This window comes from Mastigoproctus giganteus, chromosome 11, assembly GCF_048544385.1.
Source record: "Mastigoproctus giganteus isolate SK-2022 chromosome 11, ASM4854438v1, whole genome shotgun sequence".
Taxonomy (NCBI): Eukaryota; Metazoa; Arthropoda; class Arachnida; order Uropygi; family Thelyphonidae; genus Mastigoproctus; species Mastigoproctus giganteus.
Window position 1 is genome coordinate 130,574,479 of NC_143585.1, and position 17,175 is coordinate 130,591,653.

The following is a 17,175-nucleotide window of genomic DNA, read 5'->3' on the forward strand; positions in this document are numbered from 1 at the left end:
TATTTAAACTATCAACTTCCACATGTTCAAGTTATAAAAGACATCATGGTCCATGACTTAATCCTAATTATTAGCATTAGCAAATGATGCAAGAAAGCAAGCTTATAACAGCACAGCCAAAAAAAAATAAAAATAAATAAATAAAAAAAATAATAAATAAATCATCTATTTTTTTTCAATTTCATCTATTCATTCCCACCATTAGTTCGCCTAGTTCCTCCAATTTATTTAAACTATCAACTTCCATAACAACAGATGGAAGTTTGTTCCAGCAATCAACCACCCACTGGCCAAAGGCAGACTTCTGCACATCTATTCTATAACTGTCCTTCTCAAATTTAATTTATGCCCTCTCATGTATGTGGTCTGAGCAAGAGGAAGAATCCCATCAGCATTGTGCTTACTCATCCATTCAAAGCCTTAAACATCTCAATCAAATCACCGTGCAGGTACTTGGGTCTCCAGCTGTTGCACAACTGAAGCCTTTCTTGGTAAGAGCACCCCTTTGTTCCGCTCGCCAATCTCATTGCCCTTCTCTTTACTCGTTCCAGCAGCTCCACATCCTTCCTAAAATAAGGCCTCCAGACCTGTATGCAGTACTCAAAATGTGGCCTGATCATTGCCTTATACAACGGAATAATCACCTCCTGATCCCTGATAGCAAAATTCCTATATATCATTGACAAAACCCCATGCTGTCCTGGCATTCTGTCTGCATTGCTCATAGAACTTCATATCTGACTGCACAATTACCACACAGTTGGTATGCTACTCTTGGGATTACTGTTACCCATATGCAGTACTTTGCATTTATCAACTTCAATTGCCATTTCCCAGCACATCTACCTAACTTTTCTAGATCCTGTTGCAGTAGCATACTGTCATTAAACACACTGCCAACCTTTATATCATATGCAAATGTGGACATTAAACCTGATATGCCTTTATTAATATTAATGATAAATATAGAAAACAACAATGGGTGCAACACTAAATCTTGGGGGGGGGACTCCACTAATAACATTAATCCACAAAGAGCAATGTCCATTGATTACCACTCTCTGTGTTCTCCCACTCAACCATCTATCCATAGCAGCAACTTGCCCTTAATCCCACACTGGTCTAATTTGTATAGCAGTCTTTTATGTGCAAAAGCTTTCCTGAAATCCAAGTATATGATATCAAAATTATATTTTGCATCCAGTCCTTTATCACTACATCATAGTATCACCTTTGATACCCTTTGTGAATTGGGGATACATTCGCACATCTCCAGTCTGCATGGACCTCCCCTGAATCCAAGAATGCTCTCATAATTATGGCTAAGGGCTTGCTTCCATTGCGACTTTATTACAAACTATAGTAGGTATACCACAGGCTTTTGTGTTGCCCAATAAGCTTAGCAGCTTCTATGATTAATTCCTTGAATGCTTCCCATTCAGAATTTGCTGTTATTAATTAACTTCATCAGTTGCTCTTACTGTATAGAATACAAAAACTGTCCGAGACCACTACAGTCACCATTACGAAAGAAAAACCCCTCCCTTGGGGTTGAAATATAATACAACTTCTTTTTTAATGTATTGAACTTAGTATTTCTTCCATGCAACATTTGGCGGTCACTTATTTAACAAGTTATTCACCAGGTGTCTTAAGTTTGCTAATAGAGGCCATTTGTCATCTGAAAAGAAATGAGTAAGTCTCAAACAGCTGTCACACGGTGTCTCGAGCTATAAATAAATAACAGATTTGTGTTTTGGTGTTATAAACTATTTAAAGTTATTTCAATCAATAATGTTTTCTATAAGGTGAGAAACTGAATCACTTTTACATTTTATACAAATTATTGAATGCTTTTGGCCACCCACCTTTTGACTCCAAATTTATTCTTAAAATAGCCAAAGTCCAACTTCTTTTGAAAACTTTGGTACTTTCTAGTTGTCTTCTTTCCCATTTTTATCAATATTTGTGCATCTTAAAATATCAACTGCAATTGCTTCCACCTGTTTAATTCTTCAGTTTTTACTAAATCTTCATCATCTTCTGTCTCCCCACCCCCATCCTCTTGTAATCTTAGTCATTTTTGATAAACTTTTTTGAAGAAACTGGCAACTGTATTTAAAGTTCACTGCCAAAAGCATTTTTATAACAAATGAATTGTGCAGATTAAATTAATTTTTTTAATAATTTCTCTCCAGTGCATTTAATTATTTCCTTTTTCATCTATTATCCATATAATCATTCACCTCATATCTTTGCTGTAAAGAGTTATTAATGTTTTTATTATTCCTTGATTTAAGAGTCGAGTAGTAGATGTGATGTTTGCTGGTTGGGAAACAATCTAATTTATAGTGATGGCCATACTTCAGTATTAACTAAAATCTAAGCAATTTTTCTCTTCTCTGAAAGCAACTTCTTATTCCACTCTGTTAAAATTACAAAGATATTTCACTGGTCATCCACCTAAAGAACAACAGAGTTTGACTTTCTCATAACTAAAATGTATTTTTTTTATTAGTAACTGTCACACTGCACATAATCAGTAAAGCTCTTACCCCAATTTGTTTAGTAATTTTCCCTGCTGATTCTGAGTGTTTTTTTAAATCTAATAACATAGCAGGCAATGCTCAAAAATGGACTGGTTTTGTCCATATTGTTTATCTCTTCAGACAAAATTTCGTGCTTAGAGCCATTAATTTAATATGAGTTCATTTGCATTCTCTTTCTTGCCATGAAATTTTTTGTAAACAATGTTATTTATGACTTTCAGTTTAGATAACCAGCAGTTGGTTTAAAAATTTCTTCTCCAAGCCAATTTCTAACCTCTGTAGTTTTTCTGCTTAACAATTCCTGCACTTATTGGAGTATTTATCATTCTACTTTAAGAAAAACAATATAGCAGAGCACTTTCAATATTTTTCCTTAGCATTTACAATTCTACTAATTTTTTTGAATTCTGCATAATGCAGTTTGAAATATTCCTAACTTTTCAAAGACACTAGCTGAGAAAATGGATTAAATAATGCAACATATTTTTTAAAAATTTCATGTTTTTTTTTTAGCTAAACTCAATCTCATCTGTGGTTTTGTGTTGATATTTAAATTTTTTAAATAAAATATTTTAACCTATATAAATCAAAATAAAGTTTAAACTGGCAGCTACCATACATTGTAATATTTTACATGTCACGACCTACAACACTTAACTGAATAATAAAGGATTAGTCAAATATTGTGTCAACTGATTAGTCATTCTATGAAAGTGCATTCTTTCAGAAAGTGACTGGAACTGATAGCAATCTAGAATTAACCCAATTACAGTGTGGTTCACTCACAGAAAGGAGACTATAGGCAGTAAATAAACAGCAGAGTGATGATCACATGTACCACTTCTCACAAATGGTACAGCAAAATGTAGCATTAAGGACAGTGAAAGTAATCACCACAATTATACAACAGAGTGACCAGATGTTTTGCTTTTTCTAACAGCTTTTTTATTTAGAAGTTACATGAAAATGTTATATAGGCACCAGCAGTTACTCAACAAACATCCAACTGAAACTTAAGCTCCTTTCACCCTTCACGCAGTGTTTCTTTCAGGGGTTACTTTTACTATGGCAGTAGTGATACTGCTGTTCAACCACAGTTCAAACACATTCCTTGGTAACACTGGTAAACAGAGGTTTTCACAAAACCTCAAAGATAGAAATACATTGTCATTAAGTCTGGGGATCATGGAGGCCAATGAATGGGACTCATATGGGACCAATCCACCTTCCTTGGAAGTGCATATCTAGGTATGCTGTCACTTTTTGCTGATAATGGGGCAAAGTGCCACCTTGTTGGAAGAACAAGAACATTGGGGTCATCAGTGCTGATTATTCATATCAGAAAATTCTCAAGCATATAGAGAAAAACAATCCTAGTGATCATAAAAAAAAGAAAGGCCTGTAACCTTTCCCTAAGCTCAAATTACAGAACACACTGAGTGTAGCTCTCAACTTCTCTTCTATTCTTTTGGCGAGTGCCCAAGTTTCACTTCCATAAGTCATGGCGGGGAGTATACATTGGTTCATTATTTTATATTTCAGACAAACTGGCATATTGCTCCTCAGTATTTGACTATATTTCCTGAATACTATCCATCCAAAATTTATTCTTCTCTTGACTTCCAGCCATTTATCATTATTACAGCTAATGACTTGTTCCAGATAAGTATATGACTCTACCTTTTCAATTACTGCTCCTTCAATCATTATATCCCTTTCTATGGCATACTTGTTCATCATTACTTTTGTTTTAGCCATATTAATCTTTGGCCCAAAATCCTTACTAACTCTGCATAACTGATTTAAGATTTTCCTTTAATTCTTTGGGATTGTGACTCATGACCACAATGTCATTTGCAAATCGTAAATGGTTTAGGTACTCTCCGAAATTGAGAGTCTTCTAGATGAGCAGAAAACCCACTACACTATTATTATGGGGGACTTCAATGCTAAGGTTGGAAAAAGACAAAACAGCGCAGAAAGGGGAACTATAGCAAATTTTGGAATTGGTGAAAGAAATGAAAGTGGTGAAAGACTTGTGGAATTTGCAGAATCTCAAGGATTGTCAGTAATGAACACTTTTTTCAAGAAAAGGGTGAACAGAAAGTGGACATGGAAGAGTCCAAATGGATTAACAACTAATGAAATCTACTTCATCCTCACTAACAGAAGATATATTGTGAATGATGTTACCGTCCTGAATAAGGTAAATGTTGGAAGTGATCACAGAATGGTAAGACGTACACTTGATATAGATGTAGGAAAGGAAAAAACTGACTCGAGTAAATAATACAAAGGTCTTTGAGATAACAGAAGAGGAGAAACAGCAGTATGTACTGGAATTTAAGAACAAGTTTGAGCTTCTGCAGACTGCTCAGGACCAAGATATCTACAAGGAATATTGCAACTTTCTGAAAGTGCTAAAGCCCAAGAAACCTATAGGGAAAAGAAATCCAAAAAAGAAAAAATTAGTCAAGAAACGCTTGTCATGATGAACCGAAGACGACAAAATGAAAAGCAAGAAAAACACTGACAGGGAGAAAATTGAGTATACTGAGTTATGCAAAGCCATTAGAAAGAGACTCAGAGAGGACATAAGAAGATTTAACGCAAGAAAAGTAGAACAAGCATTAAAGGCAAACAAAGGATTTAAATCAGCAGCCATGAGCAGTAATACAGAAAGACAAATGATACTGAAACTGAAGAATAGCGATGGTGGACTTATAAACAGCAGAGAAGGCATAATTCAAATAGCAGAAGACTACTATAGAGAATTATACAAGGAGCAAGGGAATGATGCCAGCAGTGGGAAAGATGGATTGCAAAGTAGCAACGCATACCACATACCTGATGAGGTAGAACATGCACTGAAGAAAATAAAGAATCAGAAAGCCCCGGGAGAAGATGAAGTTACTGTAGAGATGTTAATTGTTTTTTTTGTTGTTGTTGTTATGGAGGCTTAATGGCACATAAGCTGCTAAGGCTATAATGTGCCTATAGAGTTGTTAAAATTGGGAGGAAGAGACATACACTAAAACTGGCAAGACTCTTCACAAAGTGCATTAGAAAAGGTGTGACGCCTAAGCAGTGGAATAATGCAATCATAGTTTTGCTGCATAAGAAAGGAGATAAATCAGAAATTGGAAATTATAGACCAATTAGCTTTTTATCCCACATCTACAAGTTGTTCAAAAGGGTCATTACTAACAGATTAGAAAGAATACTTGATGAGAATCAATCAAAAGAGCAAGCTGGCTTTAGGACAGGATTCTCAACTATGGATCACCTTCATGTAATATCACAGCTAATGGAGAAAGCAAATGAACATAAAACATCATTATGCATGGCATTTGTGGATTATGAAAAGGCATTTGACTCCATACAGCATAAGTCAATGTTTCGGGCACTGGAAAGACAAGGCATAGATACCCCACATATTATGATTTTGAAGAAAATATATGAGAGTGCTACCTCCTTTATTAGACTAGACAAAGACAGAAGGAAATTTAAAATCGAGAAAGGAGTTCGACAAGAAGACACAATATCTCCGAAGCTGTTTACTGCTGCCCTTGAGGAAGCTTTCAGATTAGACTGGTCACAGAAAGGAGTCAATGTGAACGGTGAGTACCTAGACCATTTACGATTTGCAGATGACATTGTGGTCATAAGCAACGATCCCAAAGAATTAGAGGAAAATCTTAATCAGTTATGCACAGCTAGTAAGGATTTTGGACTAAAGATGAATATGGCTAAAACAAAAGTAATGATGAACACGTATGCCACAGAAAGGGAAATAATGATTGAAGGAGCAGTAATTGAAAAGGTGGAGTCATATACTTATCTGGACAAGTTATTAGCTGTAATAATGATAAATGGCTGGAAGTCAAGAGAAGAATAAATTTTGGATGGATAACATTCAGGAAATATAGTCACATACTGAAGAGCAATATCCCAGTTTGTCTGAAATGTAAAATAATGAACCAATGTATACTCCCTACCATGACTTATGGAAGTGAAACTTGGGCACTCAGCAAAAGAACGGAAGAGAAGCTGAGAACTACACAGCGAAGAATGGAACAAATTATATTGGGAATCAGACTGTTCGATAAGAAGAGAAACAATGGATTAGGCAGCAAACTCAAGTAAAGGACATTCTTATCAAAACTAAAGAACTAAAATGGTCTTGGGCAGGATACACAGCTCGTAGACATGATGACAGATGGACTAAGAAAATAACAGAATGGTACCCAAGAGGAGCTAGAAGAAAACCTGGAAGACAAAGGCGGAGATGGATAGATGAAATTCATGAGTTTGTGGGTAGTAAATGGGTGGCCAGTGCTCAAAACAGAAGGAACTGGAAAGTTGCGGGAGAGGCCTTCATCCTGCAGTGGATTGAAAATGGCTGATGATGATGATGACTTTCCATTCACATCAACTCCTTTTTGCGACCAGTTTAATCTTCTGAAAGCTTCCTCAAGGGCAGCAGTAAACAACTCTGGAGATATGTCTCCTTGTCGAACTCCTTTCTCAATTTTAAATTTACCACTGTCTTTGTCTAGTCTAATAAAGGAGGTAGCATTCTCATATATTTTCTTCAAAATCATAATATATGGGGTATCTATGCCTTGTCTTTCCAGTGCCCGAAACATTGCCTTATGCTGTATGGAGTCAAATGCCTTTTCATAATCCACAAATGCCAGGCATAATGGTATTTTATATTAATTTTCTTTCTCCATTAGCTGTGACATTACATGAAGGTGATCCGTAGTTGAGAATCCTGTCCTAAAGCCAGCTTGCTCTTTCGGTTGATTCTCATCAAGTATTCTTTCTAATCTGTTAGTAATGACCCTTGTGAACAACTTGTAGATGTGGGATAAAAAGCTAATTGATCTATAATTTCCAATTTCTGATTTATCTCCTTTCTTATGCAGCAAAACTATGATTGCATTATTCCACTCCTTAGGCGTCACACCTTTTCTAATGCATTTTGTGAAGAGTCTTGCCAGTTTTTGTGTCATGTCTCCTTCTCTCAATTTTAACAACTCTACAGTAACTTCATCTTCCTAAGGGGCTTTCTGATTCTTCAACGCATGTTCTACCTCATCAGGAAGGATATCAGGTATGTTGCATGTGTAACTAATTTGTAATCCATCTTTCCCACTGCTGGCATCATTCCCTCTCTCCTTGTATAATTTTTTATAGTATCTTCTGCTATTTATAAGTACACCATCGCTATTCTTCAGTTTCAGTATCATTTGTCTTATTGTATTACTGCTCATGGCTGCTGATTTAAATCCTTTGTTTTCCCTTAATGCTTGTTCTACTTTTCTTGTGTTAAATCTTCTTATATCCTCTCTGAGTCTCCTTCTAGTGGCTTTGCATAACTCAGTATACTAAATTTTTTCCTTGTCAGTGTTTTTCTTGCTCTTCATTTGTTGTCTTCGGTTCATCATGAAAAGTGTTTCTTGACTAATTTTTTCTTCTTTGGATTTCTTTTTACCTATAGGTTTCTTAAGCTTTATCAAACAAAAAACCAACAACTTTGTTGTTGTTTTTTTTGTATCCTCAAATCGAAAGACACTGCACTTTTTTTTGGCACTGGTGAAATCCACCAGTGTTGACATTACTGCAAGTGCCACTGGTGGGGACAGACACAATTACTAATTATTTAAAAAAAAAAAAAAAAAATCTTTACTATTGTGGTTATCATTCCATTCCGTCATATACCTATTTATTTTTATCTACAACTCTCTTATTAGCATGCAAAGTTTTAAGTTATTCTGTAATAACCCTGCACACCCAGTGAACTTTACAATATTTATATCATGTGATTTTCTGAAATGTTCAATTGCTTTTGTTAACACATGTGGTCTCTTTTCCATGAACAGAGTAAGAGACCAATAAAATTAGAAAGAAAAAAACAACACAACAAAAAGTTCCCAGATCATTAGCCACCTTATCATTTTTTGTGATTCAATAAATTATGATTCAAATAAGAGAAGAATTTTATACAATGTAATATATAATGATTCAGATTTTAAAGTTTTCATTCAATAAAGTAACTGATCCACAAGCAAAACAGTGTATCCTGATGGTTCCCCAGAAGCTAAAATACAGTTCATAGTTAATCTAATATTTTGCTATTAACTTGTTCTCTTCATATTTGTGCTCATTCAAGATTTATTTCCTGTATTATGTTCTGATAATCCATTTAAGGACCCAGAAAAGGGACTGAGACAAATATGCACAATGTTTATTTAGTAGTTCACCCATTCATTTCCTAAAATTCTGGAGAATGCTGGTATCCAGCAGAAAATCACATCCTTATTGTGTTCTTAGCAGTGAACAGCAATTGTACTGCTAGTTGCAGCTAGCATCAAGAGCTGCATGCAGAATGAAAAACATCGGTGAAATGAGCAAGTGTAATGAGGAAGTCAAGACAGAAGTAAAAGTTTAAGAACTTGAAAAATTATCAGGATCTCGAGACTTGCTAGATTTATCTAATCTCTTTCTGTTGAATAACCAAAGAAAGCATTAAATGCGATGTGTTCAGTCTGCCAGGAGTTTTATCAAAATCATCACTACAAGGCCAGCTATTTCTTTGGATGAAGTATCAACAAAATCCTCAAGAATTAAAAGAGGTGGAAGTGAAGATCGAGAGAAACTGCACCCAGTGCTTTCAGCATAAAACCAGAAAGCCAGTCTGTGTTTGCCATTTAGATGAGAGGCAAGCTTTGCACCCTTGGATTTTTAAAAATAGAGCTTGGATTCATTAACAAGTCACTTGCAATTATTATGAAGTGCAATACTTACATGGGCAGAAAATCAAGATGGAGATTTTGATGCAGTCAGCTGTGATAAGCTTTATTCCTTTTCTGAATAGCTTATTGTATAAAGCATGTTATTATACTTTCCAGTAACTGGAAAATAAAGATAATGTGCACCCAAGTGCAATAACATTGTGACAAGCCTATTCAACATAATGGGTCATTATACTTCAGAATATTTTAGACCTACTTTAAACTATTTTATTTCAAGGTAATTTAAATTAAAAGCCCATCATCTGAATTAATTTAAAACCAATCATAGGCATAGAGTTATTAAGACCCAAGCCTCCCCAATATGTAGAATTGAGTGTAATTACAGAATTTTTCACAGAAATTTATGAAAAAATTCTAGGCATTTCTTCAACAAATGCAACATAAAGACAATGATCAGTCTTATTTGTTCCTTATTCTGTTATCCCCTCTGCCCTTTATACAAATTTCAACCTTTTGTTTAGAGATGAATTTAACTGTGCATCATTTTCTGCAGTTCAATTTCCTACAGTTGAACTGAACACTAGGAAAGGAATAGACCTGTATATTATGAAGTATTTATAAATAAATGAACAAATCCTTTGCTTCTTTTTGGTGTTAAACTGGGAAAGAAGCAGCAGATGCGTTAAGTTTGAACAAACTATCCATACCACATGTAAGGTGACAATATAAATGCCTGGATGAAGTAAATAACTCACACACCAATGGGACCCAAAAACTACTACAGGAAGATATATATATTTTGACATTATGGATGCAATTCTACACATCTTAGAAGAGTGCAACAAAATATAACTGGCATTCTTATTGCTCAAGAAAATTGAAGAGGGTAAATTTGGGATGGGAAACATGACTGATCATATTCAAAATGAATACAACAACCTAGGGCAGGGGTGGCCAACCTTTTAAAAAACTACCCTCATGTGCCCTTTGGAATTTTGCCCAGTATATCATTATTCTTCTCATACATGTTTTACTTGACAAAAGCATAACAAAAAAAAAGAATGAAATAAAAGACATTATTCCAAAGATGCTTTAATAAGGGTATTACAATAAAATCCTTCATAAAAAATGGTAAACCTCTCTTATATTATAAATATAAAATATCAAAATTAAAGGAAAGGAAAGTAAGTATATTTAACATCAGTGAGACTTCTGTTGCTGCTGCTGTTGTTGTTATTTTGTTTTTAGGAGCATTAGCAACTAAGGCCATATTGCTCTGGGGATATACAGTGGTGATTCCCTGTCCTTTCCGCATCCTCCGTATTTGGTGGTCACGGGCTCGAACCCCAGTCTAATCAAGAAGCATGTGCTATGCACTGCTGCTCCCGCCCAACTGGCTACGGAGGTGCCTTCTGTTGCTGCATCATCGATGACAGATACTTTATATCAGGCTTATACTTTGTAACTTTTAGAGATGCAGCACTAGTTTTGTCCATAAGAATACTCTTCTGACTAGACTTAACAAAGTTCATCACTGACAACAACGACTCACAAGAAAATGTTGATGAGAAAATTATTAGTAACGGTGTTGCAAGATTTTTTAAACAGACAAAAGTTTCAGGAATGGAATTACAAACTTTTAATACCTTATTTTCTGCAGTTTTCTTTGCTAATCCCGTTATTTGGTTTTTAGTCACTAATAATTTCCTTTCAGTATTTTATAAATCAGCTCTGATGTTGATAAATTTTTGCCTCCAAATCGAGTTGCTCTGAAAATCAATCAATTGCATCTCAAAATCATCGAGGTCAATCCACTGAAATTCTCTGCAGTTCTCTTTGCTAATCCCGTTATTTGGTTTTTAGTCACTAATAATTTCCTTTCAGTATTTTATAAATCAGCTCTAAGGTTGATAAATTTTTGCCTCCAAATCGAGTTGCTCTGAAAATCAATCAATTGCATCTCAAAATCATCGAGGTCAGTCCACTGAAACATTTTCAGGTTCAGTTCAGCTAGTTTAACACTGTCTGAAAACTTAATGAATTTTGCAGTTTCTTCCAATTCTTTGAACTTAACAAATCTTGAAGAAAACTATTCAATAGTTGACCCAATGACATACATTTGAAGGCTCTGAGGGTCTATTTTCTCATCAGTTTCAAGATCAGTGATGTATCTTTTTAGGTTTGGGAAATATTTAAAATTGCCACTCCTCGTGCTTTATTTCCTCATTCTCCCTACTCTCTTTCCACTTTGCTTCCCCTCTTAAACTATCTCCCTTACGCTCACTTTTTTTTTTTTTTACTTGGTCTCTGCCAGGAATCTCATGAGACCCAGGCAGAGACTAGCCAGAGATCGATGGACTGCGTGGCTCACCTCCCAGAGCAACATAGGGTCCCATTAGTTGTTTCTGTTGTTTCTTTGGCTTCTTGGCCACAGGGCCAAGAAGCCAAAGAAACAACAGAACCCAACACAATACTATACACACAAAACATGCCACTTGTGGTTCTCCTATGTGGTTTGAGTGCGTTAAAACTGTGAAGTTTCGACTCTTCAGTACTCAATGATGCCTTGTACGCTATTTGCCTGCAGCACAGTTTCTCCAGATGCCCTACAAGTAATAGATGGGACATTGCCATTAGATCTTCATTTTGTATCCAGAATGTTCTGTTATCAAGCATGCATTGCCGATGGAATTTGCTGGTATTACTACAAACTCTTCAAATGATTTTAAACAGGAAAGGAGGCAAATCTGGTCTGAACTTAATAACATCTGGCAAGATCATTAAACCACGTCAGTGAAGGGCAGAATCACAAGTAGTAGCAGTAGTAAACGAGGCATGTGATGCAAAAAAGCAAGCATATGAGATTATGTAGCATCAGCCAAAAAAAAAAAAAAAAAAGAGGAAGTTTGTTCCAGCAATTACCCACCCACTGCTGGCTAAAGGCAAATTTCCACACATCTATTTTACAACTGTCTTTCATCAATTTGAATGTATGCCCCCTCGGGTTCGTAATCTGAGCAAGCGGAAGGATCCCATCAGAATTCAGCGTACTCAACACCTCAATCAGATCACCTCGCAAGTGCCTGACCATAAGGCAATGGCCTGACCATTGCCTTATCACCTTCTTTTCTCTACTAGCAAAATTCCTGTATATCATTGACAATACCCCATGACTTGCTCTGGCAGCCCATCTGCATTGCTCAGAAAACTTCGTATCTGACTGCAGAATCACTCTCAGGTCTTTTCATTTTCTACCACCCTAAGTGTAGTACCATACAGTTGGTATGTTCCTCTAGGGTTACTTCTACCCATATGCAGTACTTTGCATTTGTCAATGTTAAACTTCAGTTGCCACTTCTCAGCCCATCTACCCAAATTTTCTAGATCCTGTCGCAGTAGCACACTGCCATTAACAACCCTGCCAACCTTTGTATCATCTATCAATAATCAATTTGTATCAATAATGTACTTTTTTTTTTAGTTGTTGATGCATTGGCTTCTGTGGCCATAACGCACCTCCCAAGGTTTTTGTACTACTCTGATCCAAGCCCAAGGCAGGATTCGAACCCGCGACCTTTGGGTTGCCAGGCAGGCACCTGGCTAGCCCAGTCGGCAATAATGTAATGTTTGCTCCTGATCGGAACATTTCATCTTGGTTCTCTCCTAATATCTACATGTCTTTTCTCATCACTTGGCATGGTTCCATCAAATTGAAACTTGTTCAGTTTGGTTTAGAAAATAACGGCAGTTGTCTTCCACTATCTTTATTATTGTGACTTTAGAAAATTAGCTAATGGAAAATTTTCCACAGTTCTCGCCTGACAGTGTAAAAGTTTTGATTGAAACTATCTCCAATTTCAACAGAAGGAGGCAGTTGCTGACAACTTCCATGGTGATTTCCAATGACACATCATTGTAAATGGATACTTTCTTCTTGCATCCTGCTTGCCTTTCAAGATTATCCTTAGTAATAGCGATATTCACAAAGCCTTCGGTGACTTATTTCTTTCTTTCCTTTTTTTTTTTTACTCTAGTGTGGGCAAAGAGAAATCTGTTGGCACCCACTGATGTAGCACTGCCTTTGGTGGGTGTGGGATCTGCCCCTTTTTGGGCAATTAAGTTAATACAGGCCCACCTCCTCATGCTGAGGATGAGTACCCCTTTGCTGCTGCCCAGTTAAGTGGCACATACAAACCACATGTGATCTACATTTGGCCAAACTACAGCAGTCTGTAAATAATATGTTAACTCTGTTCCAGATGCTGCCGCTACAAGGACTTCTATACCACCATACCAAGGGCATCTCAAAAACCTGCCTGGACTTTACAACAGACCCAGACGCTAATCAGAAAACAGTGAAGAAGAGACTGAACGCGCACCTAATACAGGTGTGGCAGGAGAGATGGCAAAACTCCAGTACTGGGGACATCACGAGAAAATTCATACCTAATGTGATTCGGGTATACCCCACGTCACCCAACTGGTTTTCCCCTGGCTTACAATCAACCTATCTATTCACAAGCCATGGGGCCATTAATGCTAAATTATCACTCCTTGGGATCCAAGACGACCCCACCTGTGTTGGCGGAGGATAAGAGCTGGCAGCACCTCATGTACGACTGCCAGCTCTATGACGACCTACGCAACACTTTAATCACCAAGATCAGATACCTGGACAGGATCTCCTTGAGGTTTCTGTACTTAAAAGATTTTGGAAAAATTGTCCATTAATTATATTAAATCTTTTGAATGCTTGTCTGTCTTCAGGATTATTCCCGCTGGCTTGGAAACAGGCTAGACTTAAACTTCTGCTTAAGTCCTTTGACAAACCCTCCAATGATCCGGCCTCTTACAGGCCCATTGCACTGCTGCCCATCCTTGGCAAAGTCTTGGAAAAATTAATTGTTTCTCGTCTTCTAAATTACTATTTAGACAGAAACCTAAGTTCCCCACTTCAATTTGGCTTTACACGTGGAAGGTCTTCTGTTGATGCTATTTGTCAGATCTTGAGTTCTGTTCAAAATTCCAATTCTAAATATGTCCTCGGTCTCTTTGTTGATTTCCAAGGGGCATTTGACACTGTTTGGTGGCCGAGTGTCCTGGCGAGGTCCAGAGAGGCCGGGGTCTCTGCTCCTATTTACCGTCTCCTTTCGAATTACTTTGATTCTCGCAGCATCACAGTTTCCTCAGGATTCTGCTCTGTCTCCAGATCTGTTTCTAGGGGCTGCCCTCAGGGCTCTGTTCTTGGCCCCGTGTGCTGGAACATGGTCCTTGATGGGTGGCTTGCGGTTGATCGAGACAACATCCTTCAGATAGCTTATGCAGACTACCTTGCTATTCTGATTTTTGGTAACTCCCGCCGGGAGCTAGAGTGCAGAGCAAATGAAGTTCTAGAGGACTTGGATATCTGGTGTCAAACACATAAACTTCAAATCTCGACTAATAAAACAAAACAAATGTTGCTAAAGGGCTCTCTTGATGTGAATAGACCACCTGTTATTAAGTTGAATGGAGTAATGATTAGGAGTACTCGACAGCATAAATACTTAGGAATTTATCTTGATGACCATCTTAATTTTAATTACCACGCAAAATATGTACTTCAGAAAATAAAAGCTATGACCTATAAAATTATTAAGATTACCAGGAGTACTTTTGGTGTAAAGAAATCATCCATTAAATTATACTACTCTTGTATATTTATACCAATTGTGTGTTATGCTGCTGGGGCCTGGGGATACAGAATCGGGAACTCCCTTGTTCAAAAATATCTTATCCAAGCACAAAGATTCTTTCTTCTCGCTGTAAGTAGAGCTTGTCGAACTGTCTCTACAGCTGCTCTCCAGGTCCTCAGTCATCGACTGCCAATCCAATATGAAGTAATGTTACACTATCTTTTATATTGTAGAAGAAAAAAATGTTCCTGCGATTGTAAACGGTATAACATATAATACTGACTTTCAAGAAAAGGTAGACATTAAAAGAATGAGAAATGAATGTTGTAGAGCATGGCAAAATACCTGGTCTACCTCTACTTTGGGTAGGGAGACCTTTAAGTTTTTTCCCGAGGTTGTTGATTACGACAAGAAAATGGACTGGTTCAATCCTGGTTTATACGTTACGTTTTTATATACCGGTCATGGAAGTCTTAACTTTAAATTGTTCTCACTAGGATTAAGTAACACTCCTCTCTGTAGTTGTGGTGCTCAAGAAACTGTTGAGCATCTCGTCTTTCATTGTCCTCTGTACGACGATTTAAGACTAGACTTTCAACTTCTCACAAATGTATTTGACTGCTCCGAACTGCCAAGATTGGTTAACTGTTCTGAATATTATACTGCCTTCTCCACCTATGCAGAGAAATTGTTTAAACGGAGGAAAACAATTCTTGCTCCTGAGGTTCAGTAAAATGCTAGACTGCTTCTTTGAATTACTCTTACCTGATGTATTGATCAGTCTGCTGGACTCCGAAGCCCAGTATTTATTTATGTACCACCACTGTATATAGTCTTTTATGTACCACCACTGTATATAGGCTTTTATGTACCACCACTGTATATAGGCTTTTATGTACCACCACTGTATATAGGCTTTTATGTACCACCACTGTAAATAGTCTTTTATGTACCACCACTGTAAATAGTCTTTTATGTATAATTAATCATTGTACTCTTTATGTATAACTAATCATTGTACTTTTATGTACAATTAATCATTATAAATTGTACCCAATGTATAGATTACGTTCAGCGGTGAATAGGGAAAACCCTGGAGCCCGCCAAAAAAATAATAAAATACTTTGACTTGACTTTGACCTACCAAGAGGCCTTGAACAACACCTCCTGGACACCAAAGATGAGTACCTAGCGTTCACTGATTTTGCCCAGAAATTGTTTGCAAGATGGAGAGCCAACTACACCATTGCCCACAACTGACAACACTCCCAGGATAAATTCAATCGTTACTAAAGTAACTGGATGAGGATAAACCTAAGCCCCAAGGCACTGTTTAAAAATATGGACAGTAACCAACGAGGAAAGCCTGGAACTAATCAGGTGAAAGGAAAAGGAAACCCCAGTGTCCTATCACAGATGAGACCCCGACTGAGGACAAATGTCAATTCACAAAGCAGGTGAACAGCCTTCAACTATAAACACAACAAAAAAATAGATAAAACACTTGGGGATTGCCCGTACGGACGAGACCCCGACTAAAAAACAAACCGGACTGAACCATAGGTACATCGACTGTGACAATGAAGAAGGACGAACAAGAAGTGAATTTAATAATGAACACCCACGAGGTACACGACTAGTTGCCTACAACCACAAGCAGAACCTGAGGACATCCACGTGGCTGGAACAAAGGGATCCTTGCTCCTGTTCCAGGACAAATACTGGACCAACAACTCAGACGGAGTTGATTTTTTTTTTTTTTTTTTTTGATTTGGTAGTTGTTGGCGCATCGGCTTCTGTGGCCATATTGCACCTCCCAAGGTTTTTGCAGTACTTTGATCCAAGCCCGAGGCGGGAATCGAACCCGCGACCTTTGGGTTGCCGGGCAGGTACTTTACCCACTCGGCTAGCCCGGTCGGCGACGGAGTTGATGTGAGTGACAAGCAGCCCACCAGCTGCCAACGCCACATGCCGATCTGAGTCGAGCAACCTAGCCCAACTCTCTTTAAATCCTGGTGTGAGAGGGGCCCCATCCCTCCTTTCCCTCAGGTGAGGCATGTGCATGCTTCACTGATCTACTGGGGTTGCCTACTCTACTGTCCCCATACCTCTGCCTTATTTCCCCCAGTCTACATTCTCCTCCCTTTCTATCTTTATGCAAGCGTATACCCCCACACCAATTCATGTCCT

The 17,175-nt window shown here is 37.4% G+C and overlaps 1 protein-coding gene across 1 annotated transcript in view; it reads right to left on the bottom strand.

Annotated features, from left to right (window-relative positions):
- Positions 1 to 17,175, bottom strand: part of Brr2 (U5 small nuclear ribonucleoprotein l(3)72Ab) — a 570,943-nt gene that overhangs the window by 177,288 nt on the left and 376,480 nt on the right. The window lies entirely within an intron of this gene.